The sequence below is a fragment of the Ips typographus genome, unplaced genomic scaffold (genome assembly GCF_016097725.1).
Source record: "Ips typographus isolate SLU unplaced genomic scaffold, UJ_Ityp_2.0 IpsContig87, whole genome shotgun sequence".
Classification (NCBI taxonomy): domain Eukaryota; kingdom Metazoa; phylum Arthropoda; class Insecta; order Coleoptera; family Curculionidae; genus Ips; species Ips typographus.
Genome location: NW_028098582.1, coordinates 291,438 through 296,822, shown reverse-complemented (window position 1 = coordinate 296,822; position 5,385 = coordinate 291,438).

Sequence of the window (5,385 nt, the reverse complement as noted above, 5' to 3'; positions counted from 1 at the left end):
AATCAGAGAAACTAAATTATTACCCTAACTAATAACCTAACTTAAACTAAAACAAGGTTGGGAAATCGTCAAACCTAACACTTAACCTAACTCAACAACCTTAGCTACTAAACTCCCGCCCTTAACAAAAGTGCCAACAGGACAGGGCTAGAAGATTTTTACATAAAAACTTAACCTAAAACTTACTAGGTAAAACTGCTTTTGGAGTCCGACGCGGTTGTTCACCAAAACGGTTTTATTTTTAAAACAACGTCCCGACCGGATCACAACTTGTCGACACCAACGAAAATTGCCAGCTCCGAAACACACGGTTAAAAGTCGTCCTTGGAAGGCTATCGGAACGAGAACGACGAAATTTAACTTTTGCTCACCCTGAACAAGCTGCAACTTGTTCAAGTTTCAGACAAGAATTACACGCTTGTCTATGGCAAAATGGAAAAATATCAATACACGGCTACAACCGTTATTGAATCCAAAAAGAAGGCGACGACCACTTTTTATTTTGCCCACCTCTTTTTCCGCTATTTTTCCTAGCCCGACTGACTCGCTAAGAACCCCCGCATGTCACGCCATCGCTCGGTTGCCTACCGCCGCACCGCCGCGTATCGGGCCAATCAGATTGCCGGGATTTTCTGTCTCTAGGACGTGGTGACCTCGGAGAGAGTGCGTTCCACGACAATTTTCATTAAGTCTTTGTTCGTTAATTGGAGAGTAGATGCAGTTTTATTATAATCACTAATGGCGTCAGACATTACCTGAGCTTGTTGTTTCATCAATAACTGCATGTCGTGATTTTGTTGAGCTACGGTTTTAATGGTTTCTGTGTAAAATATTGCATCATCGGCATCAGGAATTCCAAAAAGCCATTTGATAGCATATGAAACACCGTCGAATAATTCGCGTCTAAACCTTTTGACGTCATCGTGACCAGTAAGGTGGCAAATCGAATCAAATTTATCATTTAATTTATCAATATAATGTTCTATAAGTTCTAATGATTATTTACAAGCGAATTTTAGATTACTGCTTTGGTCTTTAGTTTTATTACTTCTTTTACTATCAATTTTCGAAACACACGTATACATCAGGATTCTTTTTAGGTTGATACACGTATAGAACATTGTTGATTATTGCAGTGAGAATTAAAAAAGTTGGATGTAACAGAGCCATGTTACTAGAACGAATGGGAAATGTAATTAACATCGCACTATTTATATGTTTATACACTATATTTATCAAATATTTCAGAGACACATTAGCGTTAAATTCATGTGACGATAAAAGGTTTTGTGGAAAATAAAGAACCAAAAGTATAAAAAACACATTTATTCTCTCGTGCTCCCCATAATTTTATCATTTCTAAACGTTTATGTATATTGTTGCCCCAATTACAAGAAAAATTTAAATTATAAGCGTTTGTAGCTTTACAATACACATCGCAAATCATACGGAAAAAGTCATGTTCATGCACTAACAAAAAAGACACTCCCTTGTAGTGATAAGCAACTTTTTTGTAAACTCATCAACAAAACCTTCATGGCATTCAATGCAATATTCATAATTAATTTATAGATCTTATCTCAAGAACATAATGGAAATTACAAAACACTATTGATTCATGGTGTAGTACAGCACGATTCCATAACCACCAATCCTTATCGCGTTGATTAACAACTCCAGTAATATTTTGGACATGCTTGTCAACTGGAGCTTCATAGAAATCATTCACATCCTTTATTTTTAATGTCACGTCAATATTTGGATTATAAGTGCAACAGCTATACGTCTCACTTACGACATCTTCTCCTATTTCGTCTTCTAAGGCGCTGTCGTTATTATTTTGGTTTTCTTCTCCCAATAACAAGAAAAATTTAAATTATAAGCGTTTGTAGCTTTACAACACACATCGCAATTCATATGAAAAAAGTCATGTTTATGCACTAGCAAAAAGACACTCCCTTGTAGTGATAAGCAACTTTTTTGTAAAACTCATCAACAAAACCTTCATCACATTCAATGCAAATATTCATAATTAAATTTTTAGATCTTATCTCAAGAACATAATGGAAATTACAGAACACTATTGATTCATGGTGTCGTACAGCATGATTCCATAACCACCAATCCTTATCGCGTTGATTAATAACTCCAGTAATATTTTGGACACGCTTGTCAACTGGAGCTTCATAGAAATCATTCACTTCCTTTATTCTTAATGTCACGTCAATATTTGGATTATTAGTGCAACAGCTATACGTCTAACTTACGACATCTTCTCCTATTTCGTCTTTTAAGGCGCTGTCGTTATTATTTTGGTTTTCTTCTCCCAATAACAAGAACAATTTAAATTATAAACGTTTGTAGCTTTACAAACACATCGCAATTCATATGAAAAAAGTCATGTTCATGCACTAGCAAAAAAGACACTCCCTTGTAGTGATAAGCAACTTTTTTGTAAAACTCATCAACAAAACCTTCATGACATTCAATGCAAATATTCATAATTAAATTTATAGATCTTATCTCAAGAACATAATGGAATTACAAAACACTATTGATTCATGGTGTCGTACAGCACGATTCCATAACCACCAATCCTTATCGCGTTGATTAACAACTCCAGTAATATTTTGGACATGCTTGTCAACTGGAGCTTCATAGAAATCATTCACTTCCTTTATTCTTAATGTTACGTCAATATTTGGATTATAAGTGTAACAGCTATACGTCTCACTTACGACATCTTCTCCTATTTCGTCTTCTAAGGCGCTGTCGTTATTATTTTGGTTTTCTTCTCCCAATAACAAGAAAAATTTAAATTATAAGCATTTGTATCTTTACAACACACATCGCAATTCATATGAAAAAGTCATGTTCATGCACTAGCAAAAAAGACACTCCCTTGTAGTGATAAGCAACTTTTTTGTAAAACTCATCAACAAAACCTTCATGACATTCAATGCAAATATTCATAATTAAATTTATAGATCTTATCTCAAGAACATAATGGAAATTACAGAACACTATTGATTCATGGTGTCGTACAGCATGATTCCATAACCACCAATCCTTATCGCGTTGATTAACAACTCCAGTAATATTTTGGACACGCTTGTCAACTGGAGCTTCATAGAAATCATTCACTTCCTTTATTCTTAATGTCACGTCAATATTTGGATTATAAGTGCAACACCTATACGTCTCACTTACGACATCTTCTCCTATTTCGTCTTTTAAGGCGCTGTCGTTATTATTTTGGTTTTCTCTCCCAATAACAAGAACAATTTAAATTATAACGTTTGTAGCTTTACAACACACATCGCAATTCATATGAAAAAAGTCATGTTCATGCACTAGCAAAAAAGACACTCCCTTGTAGTGATAAGCAACTTTTTTGTAAAACTCATCAACAAAACCTTCATAACATTCAATGCAAATATTCATAATTAAATTTATAGATCTTCTCAAGAACATAATGGAAATTACAAAACACTATTGATTCATGGTGTCGTACAGCACGATTCCATAACCACCAATCCTTATCGCGTTGATTAACAACTCCAGTAATATTTTGGACATGCTTGTCAACTGGAGCTTCATAGAAATCATTCACTTCCTTTATTCTTAATGTCACGTCAATATTTGGATTATAAGTGTAACAGCTATACGTCTCACTTACGACATCTTCTCCTATTTCGTCTTCTAAGGCGCTGTCGTTATTATTTTGGTTTTCTTCTCCCAATAACAAGAAAATTTAAATTATAAGCATTTGTATCTTTACAACACACATCGCAATTCATATGAAAAAAGTCATGTTCATGCACTAGCAAAAAAGACACTCCCTTGTAGTGATAAGCAACTTTTTTGTAAAACTCATCAACAAAACCTTCATGACATCAATGCAAATATTCATAATTAAATTTATAGATCTTATCTCAAGAACATAATGGAAATTACAGAACACTATTGATTCATGGTGTCGTACAGCATGATTCCATAACCACCAATCCTTATCGCGTTGATTAACAACTCCAGTAATATTGTCACGAATAACATAAGTTGCACCATGTTCCGTTACCTAGGCTGGCCCCGGTCTCCCCCAGTACACTGCCGAATCAGCGAGACCGGCAAATTGGGGTCATGAGATGAGTATTTAATCGGCGTCTCAAGCCATCGAAGATTACTGGTCTCTGGGTCGGTCTATCGAGCATCAGTCCGAACTTCCTAGTGCCCGGACGGCTCGATACCTTCTTGGAAATCCAGGCTGAACAGACTAGAGTCCTTACGCAACCCAGTGGTGACCGTCGGGACTCTTGATCCTTTCAGTACCTAAAGTAAGTCCTTTAGGGCGTGTCGGTCATAGGGGTTCCCTGCTCGTATCGAGCGGGTTTCGCTTGGCGACACTCCAAGGGGGGCTTGCTGTGCATAAAGTAAATCCTTCGGGCTTGTCGGACATAGGGGTTCCCTGCTCGTATCGAGCGGGTTCCGCTTGGCGGCACATCAGGAGGCCTTACGCACACTCACACACACACACACACCCCCACGCACCCCCTCGTAGAGAGTGTTCCATGGGCGTCCCGCCTGTAGCGGTACTAGCGGCCCTCTTAATCTGGGGGTAAGATTTAGTTAGGCATCATCGTCAGTATACAAATAAAGGATACATACTTGAGCTACGTTTGTTGTTTCTCTTCCTGCGCCACCCCCGAAACGTGACATGGTGGAGGCGCCTTGTTGAATCCCGGGGCTACTGATCTCCATATCTGTGGCCAAACCAAGCCGTACGCCCTAACAGGAATGAGAAAAGCGTACAACTTGAGATCAGCAAATCCTAGCAGCCCCTTTCAACCAAGGCACAGGAGTTCAAGCGTAGGAGACCCTTGGATGCAAGAAACAGATTACCTAACCCTTACGCTTGTAAATACAAGAAGGGAAGACATCGAGCAGCCACAAGAACCAGAAAACGATCTGGAAAATACAGTAATAGAGGCAGGAACACAGGTACAACCTGAAAAAAGAGATAAACCATTTGAAGGCATTAGGAGATCAAGGGAAATGGCGGACATTACCATTTCGGCTGTAGAGGCAGGGGAGAAAACACCCGCATTACCTCAGTTTATCAGCCCACCGACGTTCAACCCTGGTAGCGATTCAGCACCCCAATTTATCGGAACGTATGAACGAACAGCGGTGGCAAATAGTTGGAACGATGCCCTAAAAATCCTATACTTCCATTCGTACCTGCAGGGTGCTGCAAACATTTGGTATAGAGAGTATAAGGCAGCAAACCCCGAAAGCAATTGGCTACACATCTGTCAGGCATTTAGAACAGAATTTAGCGACGGTAACCACAGTCGCCATCTGCTGGCAAAGGTGAAGCAAAGGAAA